Raw genomic sequence first — 12,424 nt, forward strand, 5'->3', positions numbered from 1 at the left:
TCCATGGGTGACACACACAGCTCTATGCCGCTGCCACTCTCTTGGGTTACTCCGCTCGTTAGCCCTTGCCTGATGCGCCCACACCGCCGCCGTCTGTCGCCCCGGCCACCCGATGCACCGACCAGTCTGCCTCCGTGCCGCGAGGGAAGCAGTCCCGGCTCACCTCTCGCCTGTTGGGCTACCTCCTTGTCTCCGCGTTGCTGGTCCCACCGGGTCCCGGGCTCGTGGTCCGCAGCACTGCAGGAAACATCCTCTGTCGGCTGACAAGCCCCTCGCCGTCACAGCTGCTTGCCGGGTGGACCCCTCCGCTGATGGTTACTTGGCTTGGCGGACCACACCTCACTGCCGTCCGCACCAGTCCTCCTGCCTCGGTGATCCACCGCACCTGAGGAGCCGCCGTGACCTCCTCTCACCAGTCCCAAGCTAAGATGGCGGCACCTCTCTTGATCGTCACCGGCGGACCTGGAACTTGTACAGACGGCTCCCTGCTCCAGGGCAGCTGCCTCTGTCTGCCACCCGTCCAGCAATCCCCTCAGGCACAATGCCCCCGCAGCTGCTCCGAGGCGGTCCAGGGGGCCGAATGCCTCTCGCCCCTCATGCTGCCGCGACTCACACTCACAAAATGGCGGCCAGTCGGGCGATCACCACCACCTCGACAGCGGCCAGACTGGCCACCACTAGAAGCCCTTCCGGACACTTCCGAGCGACCCACCGCTCCCGTCGTCCTCACTGACCAGCCTCTCGGTCAGACGCCGTGATACTCGCCCTCCACTGTCTGCCAGCCTCTGTGCCTGACCCCGGCGACTGCCTGCACTCCGCTCTGCTCGGTTAATTCAGGCTCCGAGCCCCTCTGATCCGGCGTTCGCTGGCTTTTGCAACTCTTGGGGTCAGCAGCAGCAGTTTCCGCTGCTATCCGGGACCGACCACAACGATTAGGGCCGTGGGCCTGTGCTACAGAAGGCTGTCGGCGGGAGCTCCAGCAAAGTGCGACCGATCACATCGCCATCTTGGCCACGCCCCTCGGAACTCTACTTTTTGAAGGAATTCATAGGCCAAACTGTTGCCTTCTGAGTTTGACACAGGGGCTGTGCTCTCCCAACTAAATGAAGATGACCTAGGCCAACCTGTAGCCTTCAATAGCAGGGGTCTACTACCTAGGCGACAGAGGAAGAGTGCAAATAGAAATAGAGGCCTTTGAAATGGTGTTGAAACTGAAGAAGTAGAGACCATACTTGTTTTAAACTCATGTGTGGGTTAGACAAACCAGGCCTCTCAGCTGCCTCATGGAAATAAGTTGTGAGAATTCCAAACTGTTGAGGTAGTCCATCTCCCTACAGGGAATGGACTTTACGGTGGAACACCGTCCCAAGACTGACCACTTCAGTACTGATGGTCTTTCCAGGTTATTACGCCTTACTGATGAGAAATCCATTGAGGGTGTGTATCTCTTCCTATTGTCAGCTTGGAGGGCACATATAGTCGCAAAGTTATATAGGTCCTGGGCACAAACACTTCCATTTTACATATTCACATTTAAAGTCGACATCTTTTTACACTGTGGCCTTTGCAACACATCTTACATGCAAATCAGTGTACTCAGAAAATAATTGCTTACATGTAGATTTCCTCGTGGGCACATTATCATCTATTAGAACACTCTTTACAAGGTCACCGGTAGTCTATGTTATGGGTTGTTGTCTGTTAGGTGACAGCTCTGGATGGGTAGAATAAACAAGATGCGGGTGGTCGCAAGCTCAGGCATTGAATGTAGTGGTTTAGTTTAATATATAAACTGCATGAGCCCTTGCTTAGGCAGAGGAGCCTTTTAACAAGATTGTTGTGCTCACATTTGCCTGAATTCTGGCTGGTTGGATACCATCCCGATCCTAAGAAGGATAGTGGAGTGCTCTACATCAGACCTGGCTGTCAGATGATACACATACACAGGTAAGTGGGGAGCTAGATCACTCAGGGAGATTTGGCAGATTAGCACACTTATACTTATTAGGACAGGCATACTTAAGTAAGAGTACAATTATGTCTTCATATAATCTAATGAAATTGTACAATGGTTGAATTAATCATCCCATTTTCGTCATGCTTGTGACATTTGTTTGCTTCATACTATTAATCATTGCTGCGCATATATTTTACACAAGATTACAGTTGCTTCTATAAATATTTGAAACACCACTTGTGTATTTCTTGTGTATCTCCTTGGGCATGCCTGAACGTCAAGCAAAAGGGCAAGATTTGTTTCTGCAATTTCCTTGGGGAATAAGGGTTGACATGTTCAGAGGTTGCAGGTGCCATCATGAACACTGTCAGATTTGGAGCATTGATGGTGCACTATGAGCAAGGCAAGAATTAGGTCAACATATTCTCTTGGTATGTGCAGACTCACATAGTTTTGAGGCTTATGTTGCCCAAAAACAGAGTCTTAGTGAGAAAGTAGGAACTGCGTGACAATGATAAGCCTGACACTTTTGGGTGGTAGTCCTCAAACAATTGCCTTCACACCTCATGTTTTGCTGAATTTAGTGTTTTTGTCCTTAGGACTCTGTGCACTTTACCACTAATAACCAGTAATGCAAGGGCTTGTGCTGACTCCCTAAAACATGGTAATATTGGCTTACACCTGATTGACATGTTTAATTTACTTACAAGCCTTTGCAAAAGGTCTATCCTATATATCCAAGGATGATAGATTAAATGTTACTAGTGGGCCTGTAGTACTGATTGTGCAACCCACTTAAGTAGCTCCACATTAAACTGGACATGTCTGTGACATGCTGCTAAAATCTGCTGGAGTGAGTCCTTATCCCTAAGAGGTGCCCCAGGTCCTAGACCCTTGGGTGACATCAGATTGTACTCCCCCTGTCCACCTTCAGCACTTACGCAGCACAATGCAACTCAATGCAGCAGGACACTCTAGTTGGCTATGGATGCAGTCCCATAAATGTGATTTTTGAGGGAACCTGCAGCTTTTGTGTCCACAAAGTTTAATGTTTGTGAATCAGATTATTCTGGCCTCCAGGTTTTTCTACTCTGTTTTATGTGATTGGACCTCGGATGATGGATTGAAAATGTTCCTCCTGGAAAGATAATTTAGCGGTCCATTTTTTTGCTCCCATGCGCATACAAAAAATCCTCATTCGATGTAATAGAGGCTATCATCTTACCCAGGTACTGAACATATTATTCACCAGTATGTTTCCCTAGGAAAGATAATTTAGCAGTCTATTTTTTTTATCTCATGCACATACAAGAAATCCTCAATCGATGTATTATCTAACATAGTACTCATCAGTAAATGTCCTTTCCCTCAGTCCAAGTCTTCCCCATCACAGTCCTTACAGAATGAGTTGCTCCCATGCATTCAAGACAGCTACCCCTTTCAAGATTCACCAAAATAAAACACTTTACAGTGCATTTCATCTGTTTCATCTGTGAGAGTCTGAAAAGTATCAGTGCTCTGTCCAAAATATCCTTGTGTTTGCTTTGTTCGCCCATAGTTGGCAGGGTATGCCCAGACATGGTTCTCTTGCTCACTTTGCCACTAGATTCAAGCTATTGCAGCAAACAAATGATGGATGGAATGCTGACAATGCAAACATTCTCCACCAGTCAAAAGATCTGGGTTAAATCCATCGTCCCGTTCCATGCCCAGACGTGGGTCCCTTGCTCACTTTGCCACTGGATTCAAGCTAGCCTGGCTGATTATGGCTGATTAGCCAGAAACCGGTCCCAGGATGCTTCTTTCCGGTCCATGGAAGACATGGCTTGGCAATTCGTACTGGACTGTTCCCATGAGGCACAGGGTCACACTGATTTGCATATGGCCATGTCTGAACTGGGGTGGTGGAGTGAGCTAAAGAGTGATGATGGATTAAACCCAGATCAGTTGACTGGGGGTGAATGCTTGCCATGCTCAACACTCCCTCCATCATCCTCTTTGGTTTTACTAGATGCAACCTAGCCTGTCTGAAGAGGGTTGTGACCCCGAAAATGGTCCCAGGATGCTTGTTTCCGGTCCAGGGAAGACATGGCTTGGCAGTTCAGACTGGACTGTTGACTTCCCATGAGGTACAGGGCCAAGATGATTTGCATATAGCTGTGTCTGAACTGGGGTGGCGAAGTGAGCTAAACAATGATGATGTATTAAACCCAAACCTGTGACTGGAGGTGAGTGTCTGAAAACTTTCAGTGCTCCGTCCATTATCTCCTTGTGTTTGAATAAAAGTCTCAAGGCCATCAAAGACTTCATCAACCTCTACATGGCTACCAGACTCTGCCATCCGTAAGTCCAGCAGCTGTGCCTGCTACGATTGGAGTGTGACCCTCAACAGGCAGAAGTTCTTGCCAGTGGAGCTCGGCGCTCACCACATCAAAAGACCTGTGCTTCATTGTCGAATGCGTCAGAGTCCTGATTAATGCATCAACAACTCTCATAAATAAATACCCGGCGGCTAAACCACAGAGGAAAACAAGAATCCAATAATCCAAAACTCCATGCCCCGCATTGGAACAATACTGCCCACTGAATAAAAGGAGAGCATGTGACTACGATTGGCCCACCAGTTATCAAGTATGCAACAAATATCATGTAGTAAGGGAAAGGGTAGGCCACACCGAATGTGCAACATATGATTAAAACCAGACCAATCATGCCCCAGACCATTGGACAGTCCCACCACTACATGCCAGCTCCCTCCACACCCAACAAGCGGAAACATTCCAGCTAAAAAAAAATAAAAAATATAATTCATAACATTAATGTATCTGTGTACGTACACGTGACAACATTTCTACTCTATATGGTAGCTACTCCTAAACCAAAAAGGTTTTTTGATTATATACATATATATAAAGTATACAAACAATACATATAAACTGAAAAGTATGTATACCCTCACTCCCACAGATACTCAACTACCTATATAGGAATGGCGGTTCAAAGATACCTAAGTTCTGTATTAGAAAGACCTACACTCTTAACAGATTATACAAGGGCCCACATTTCATTCTGATCGTTCAGTCCTTGGCTTGATGCGTGGTATCTTTCTATCAAGCGAGCTTGAAGGTGGTTCAATTAACTTTGTAAAACTGTTTTGTTTGGTGACTTTACCACCGCCAAGATAGACCATTCAAAATCATCTTCCCCATGGCCTTTTTCGATTTAGTGTCGGACCATAGGGGCCCCTTCAGTCTTGAACCGTAACCGTGACTTGTGCTGCAATATTCGCATTTTTGCGACCTGTGTTTTCTGTCCAATGTATGTTTTCTCACATGCACAGGTCACACAATAAATTAAGTTTTTTGTTTTACAATTAGAAAAACACAATTGTTTGTGCTGTTTTTTATGTATCACTACAAATGTGGACTCTTGAGTCTGTGGGCATGCCGCACAACTGCTGCATCTAAAATGCTCTATTATTGGCGGTAACCCTAACAGACCTCTCACATCTGTAGGGGTGGACTTCTGACTGATCGCTCTAACCAGATGATTCCTTAAATTTCTGCCTCTATCAAAGGCAGACAAAGGTTTCGGAATATTAAGATGTTCTATAAGCCTCAAATTCCTTAGAATAATCTGTTAAATGACCACAAAGCAATGACTGGTATGACGAAGATGGACGATGACGTAATGTCCAGATTACTTCCTTGAGTTCTTCATTACACAGACACTTATTCTTCCTTGTCCTAATCCTCTTTCCATCCTCCCTCCATTATTTTCTTCTCAGACCGCATTGAAGCCCGGATATGACTGCTGTTAACTTTTTAATATGTTTTTTGTATTGAGAGGGGAGGTTATAATGAGGTATGGTGGAGCAAAAAATAAAGGGAAGACAGGATCAAATTAAAAAAGACGAATTCCTTCTTCCTAGTCAAATCTATAAGGTAACTTGTCTCAGGGAGGCAGAACTCATCTCAAAGTAAGGACGGGAACAGCGAAGGCTAGGATTTGTAGTAATGACGATTACCGGCAAGTTATGCTGTCTCTCTCTCTCAAGAACTGCTATGAATATCTTCAAAATCAACTTCCAAACCCAGCAGCATCTTTCTATACATGCATATGCTGAATTTATGGGTAATCCCTTGGTGATTAACTCGAGAAGGTCCTGCGAATGTTTACAGCCCCTGTACCCCTGCACAAGCCACTTTGGTCCCGGTCCCTACTGGCGGGCGTAGAAACGCTATAAAACCGTGGGGAAATTGTAATACTGGTCTAGGTTCATTTCCAGGTGAACATCTCATAGACTGTTTAGCTGTCAGATTACAAGCACTCTTACCTGTAGGATGCTTGTAGGTTGATTTCGCAGAGACGTTATGGACCGACTTCCCCGAGTTCTAGACAACGCCCTGTGATCTAATTTTACACTAAGGCAATTAAATAGAATTTAGGGAGGAGGGCCGGATCGGGGACGCTACCTGTTCCATGGTTGTCGATCTGCAAAGCAATAAAGAAAACATTTGTAATTTAAACTCTCTTTTTAAATCCTGCTAACTATCTAGACCTACAGTAATTTTCTCTTGTTGAACTCTTAGAGAGCCTACCTGCGACTTTTAGAAGCTAGGCGTCGCGTCCGTGTTGTCATTGTGAAGAGTCTTGTATTTAGCGTTGGTTGTCTTCGGGATGTTTAAAGAGGCTTTCGGTAGTAACTGTGCTCCTAAGTAAATAATCAAATATAAGAATAAGTTACTGATTTTTTTCTATGTCAAGATGCACCACATGATAAGACTACCAGTACCCTGTGTCACTTACTCAGTATACTCTCTCTACTCTTTGAAGTTCTTCACAACCTGTGTACGAAAATGGCTAAACAAAAGGAACAACTATCTAAACATAACATTAAAATGTGCTTTCTCAAGATTTTCTTTGATTAAGTCTCAAAGTCTTCTTGTTTCTTTTTTAGGAAATCAAAATGTCAATGATCGTCTTTGCCAGGATTCTACCAAGATTCTTCGAATTATTTCAGGTAAGTTCTGTTTTCTCTATATTTTGTTGCTTGCTTGCGTTGGGCGCCTTTTGACAAAGTAAAAAAAAGGTTCACTTAGCTTAAAGCAGCAAGGAGATGAAGGTTTTTCGAATTCGGGATGACTTTGGGGCGTTGCCGGATCGTCGAGTCCTGTGGAGGCTGCGGAGGTGAGTCTTCTTGGCAGGCGGAGGAAGGCAAAGCGTCAGAAAGCGTCGGGTGTGGCTATTTATACTCGAGCCACACCCGAACGAACGATGATGCATCGCGCACCTTTTCTCTGTGTGCGTTTCCCGATTGTTTGTTTTTAGCCGGTCTGCTCGCAACAGTGCCTCCCCCAGTGCCGATCCTCAACCAAGAGTCAATACTCATGCTATAATAAATATACATAGACACGAACAATAGTTAAAATGAAAAAGTTATGTTGATACATCATCAATCATACTGTACTGTGAAAAAGTTACATTAACAAATCATCAAACATATTCTACTATGGCGTGCAGGGTGCACAGGACAGGGGTGGGTTTTTTGAAGGGTTTTACCTCATCTAGGTGCTATGGGCGCTACGGGGGTGCCACGGGGTCATGAATGTACCCCCCTCTTAAGAGCCCACCCAATACTTGAGGAACTGGTTTTGTTTTTTCTGGATACTGTAAATGAAACTGTTTTACTAATCGTGGAGCATTCTGTAGGTTAGCAAGAGGTTCCCAGGATCGCTCTTTGGGCCATAACCCTTCCAATGTATCAAATAAAACAATTTCCCACGGATTCTTTTTGAATCTGTAATTTTCTGAACCTCAAATTCTGGAACATTATCAAATTGTATAGCTGTGGGAGGTTTCTTAAATCTGGTCATAGGGTTAAATGGTTTAATCAATGACACATGAAATACTGGATGAAATCGATATTTGAGTGGTAAAGTCAACTTTACACTGACCGGATTTATTACCTTTTCTATATCAAATGGCCCGATAAAACGAGGACAGAATTTTTTACAAGTTCTTATCTTAAGATTCTTTTGTGGATAACCACACCTTGTCTCCAATGGAGTATTTTGGTTGCAGTCTTCTGTGTGAATCTGAGATACTTTTTTTGTCTTTCTTTTGCCTGTGCTAGATGATACTGGGCCTGATTTTGAATGTGAACTAGTTTTTTAAGGTGTTCATTCAAAGATGGAATTATAAAAGGAAACCTTATTGAACCAGGGATATTTTTAGGATGAAAACCATAGGTACTAAAAAATGGAGAGAAGCTAGTGGAGGAATTGTCCATGTTATTGTAAGCAAATTCCAATATCCACAGAACATCCAACCAATCTTTTTCTTCCTCTACTAATGCACATCGTAAGAATTGTTCTATGGTCTGGTTGGTTCTTTCAGTTAAACCATCAGTTTGAGGATGATAACCAGAAGATGTGCGAACATCCATGTCTAAAGTTTTTCCTAAATTTTGCCAGAAGTGAGAAATAAATTGAGGGTCTCTATCAGAAATTATTACTGAAGGAATACCATGTAAACGGATTATTTCTTTGGAGAATATTTGTGTTAACTCCTTAGCTGATGGGATCTTTTTTAATGGGCTGAAGTGGGCCATCCGAGAAAAAATGATCAACCACAGTTAGAATAGTGTTAAAACCATTCTTAGTCTTTGGAAGATCGACTATAAAATCAAGGGACAGTGTATGCCAGGGTTGAGGTGGTATTGGAAGTGGGAGGAGAAGACCACTAGGTGCTTGATGTTGTGATTTATTCTGGGTGCATACTACACAGGTTTCAATATAACTCTGAACATCTGTTAACATAGATGGCCACCAAAACTTTCTTTTAATTAAATGACTAGTTTTTGTTACTCCTGGATGTGCAGACATAAAAGTATCATGATGTAATTGTATCACTTTCTGTTGAAGTTCTTGTGTGGGTACCAAAATGTGTTCATTCATATACAATAATGTATTCTTAATTTGTAATAAAGGATACTGTTCTTGCCACTCTTGTGTTGTTTTTTCTTGAATTTCTTTTTTAATTTCCTCTACTACATCAATATACGTAACTCCAATCTTAAAACAGTGCTCTGATAATACAGGCTGGGTTTTATCAGGTAAACAATCTTTTTCTTCTGATATTCCAATACGTGACAAAGCATCAGCTTTTTGATTCTCTTTCCCTGCACGATAAGTGATTATAAAATTGTAATCATTAAAGAATAATGTCCATCGTAATTGTCTTGCGGTGAGAGCTTTTACAGATCGCAAACTTTGTAGATTTCTAAGGTCCGTATAAATTGTTACTGGATGTCTCCCTGAGCCCTTCCTCCTCGCACCGCTCCCGCCTCCCTGCTGCCCCTCCCACGCCCCTCCCCCCCCTCAAGGTGCTTAAATGACAGATGTGCCCACGCGCAGCCTCCACGCGCTACGGCCACGCCGAAGGTGCGCCAAAGTTAAGCCCGTCTACGCCCGTCCGCGCCTGGACCGCGCCCAGCGCCAGACCCCCTGGTCCTCGTAATGTCCACCCCCCCCCGCATTACTTACAATGCCACCACCCTCCTAGCCCTGAACCCCGGCCGTTCCCCCATCTGCGTCCCAGCCGCCCCTGGACAAACCCATGGACCCTTTTCCTGCAACTCCTGCAAGTTCGACGGCACCAAGAACAACTCCTCATCTACGAACACACAACAGATATCCGACCCCAACCACCTACAATGCATCCTGCTCAACACCCGCTCGGTCCACAGGCACGCCATCGACCTCTGGAATCTTCTAGACACCATCTCTCCGGACGTCGCCTTCCTAACAGAAACATGGATGAACGCCACATCAGCCCCAGACATCACCATTGCCATCCCGGAAGGCTACAAGATCATTCGCAAGGATCGTACCGGCCACACAGGAGGAGGCATCGCTATCGTCCATAAGAAATCCATCCGCATCTCAACCAGCTCAGACGTCAATCTCGCCAACTCTGAACACCTTCACTTCCAGATCCACACCGACCCCAAGACCACACTCAGAGGCACCCTCCTTTACAGGCCACCAGGACCCCGCACACAATTTAGCGAAGACATCACGGACTTCATCACTCCACACGCGCTCCCCTCCGAGGATTACATCCTTTTGGGAGACCTCAACTTTCACCTTGAAAAGAATAACGACCGCAACACCACCACCCTCGTGGACAACCTCACCAACCTCGGACTTAAACAACTTGTCCCTACCCCCACCCACATCGCAGGTCACACACTCGACCCTATCTTCACCTCCAGCAAACATGTCTCCTTCAGCCACACCACAGCTCTCCTTTGGACTGACCACAGCTGCGTTCACTTTACCTACAACAAGCACCCCCAACCCACTCTCCAAAGAAACTGGAACAAAATCACCATCGACCAGATCTCCTCATCGCTTCTTCAAAACTCCCAAGCCCACTCCTCTAAGCCAGACCAAGCAGCCACGAACCTCACCCAATGGTTATCCAACAGCGCCGACATCCTAGCACCACTGAAAAAACGACAAATCAAACTAGGCAGCAAGAAGGCCTCCTGGTTCAACGATGATCTTAAGAAATCCAAGAAACTATGTCGCTCCCTTGAGAAGACCTGGAAAAAAGACCCAACCACCAGCACCAAGGACGCCTTCAAAAACGCCACACGCATACACCACCAACTGATCCGGAATGCCAAGAAAGCCGCTTTCAAGGACCGACTTGATAACAACGCCCACAACAGCAAGGAATTATTCAACATCGTCAAGGAATTTACCAACCCCTCAGCCAACTCCAACGACATCACCCCCTCTCAAGCCCTCTGCGACTCCCTAGCCTCATTCTTCCACAACAAAATTGCAGACATCCACAACAGCTTCGACAACCGACCCAAAGACTAACCCACCCAACCCCCTGCAGGACCCCCACCTCCCCTGAACATCCTCAATGACTGGAAGCCAATCTCCACTGAGGACACCATCCGTCTGATGAACTCTATCCACTCAGGATCCCCCACAGACCCATGCCCTCACCACATCTTTAACAAAGCAGACTCCATTATAGCACCGCACCTCCGAGACGTCATCAACTGCTCCCTCAACTCCGCAACCTTCCCGGAAAGCTGGAAACATGCCGAACTCAGCGCCCTCCTGAAGAAACCCACAGCTGACCCCACCGAACTCAAAAACTACCGCCCTATCTCACTCCTTCCATTCCCTGCCAAAGTCATCGAGAAAGCGGTCAACAACCAGCTCGCCGCATTCCTCGAAACCAACAAATCCCTCGACTTCTCACAATCCGGCTTCCGAGCCAAGCACAGCACCGAAACCGCCCTCATCGTAGCAACAGACGACATTCGAACTCTTCTGGACAATGGAGACACAGTCGCCCTCATCCTCCTCGACCTCTCCGCAGCCTTCGACACGGTCTGTCATAGCACCCTTTTACAACGTCTCAGAAACATCGGAATCCAAGGAAAAGCACTGGAATGGATCACCTCGTTCCTCACCGGAAGAACCCAGAGAGTCCGCCTTCCACCATTCAAGTCAGAAGCCACTGAAGTCATCTGCGGCGTACCACAAGGATCTTCACTCAGCCCCACCCTCTTCAACATATACATGAGCCCCCTCGCGGTCATCGCACGCCAACACAACCTCAACATCATCTCCTACGCCGACGACACTCAACTGATCCTATCACTCACCAGAGACCCTAACACTGCCAAAACTAACCTGCATGAAGGAATGAAAGAAGTAGCCGAATGAATGAAGCACAGCCGTCTGAAACTGAACTCAGACAAAACAGAAGTCCTCATCCTAGGCACCTCCCCCTCCGCCTGGGATGACTCTTGGTGGCCAGAGGCCCTTGGAAAAGCACCCATCCCGACGGACCACGCACGGAACCTGGGCGTCATCCTGGATTCCTCACTCTCGATGAACAGACAAGTCAACGCTGTTTCTTCGTCTTGCTTCAACATTCTTCGCATGCTCAAAAAAACATTTCGCTGGATCCCCACCGAAACTAGAAAAACAGTCACCCACACTCTGGTCACAAGCCGACTGGACTACGGAAACACCCTCTACGCCGGTACCACCGCCAAACTCCAGAAAAAACTCCAACGCATCCAGAACGCTTCAGCCAGACTCATATTAGACATCCCGCGTAAAGAACACATCTCTGGTCACCTGAAAAACCTCCACTGGCTCCCCATCAACAAAAGGATTACTTTCCGCCTCCTAACCCACGCACACAAAGCACTCTACGAAATCGGACCCGAATGCCTCAACACACGACTGTCCTTTTACACTCCCCCCCGCCAGCTACGATCCTCCAACCAAGCCCTTGCCAATGTACCTCGCATCAACAAAACCACCATGGGAGGTAGATCCTTCTCCTACCTGGCGGCTAAAACTTGGAACTCACTTCCCACTCACCTTCGCCTTACTCAGAACCACCTAGCATTCAGAAAGC

Source organism: Lissotriton vulgaris, chromosome 3_1, assembly GCF_964263255.1.
Source record: "Lissotriton vulgaris chromosome 3_1, aLisVul1.2, whole genome shotgun sequence".
Lineage (NCBI taxonomy): Eukaryota > Metazoa > Chordata > Amphibia > Caudata > Salamandridae > Lissotriton > Lissotriton vulgaris.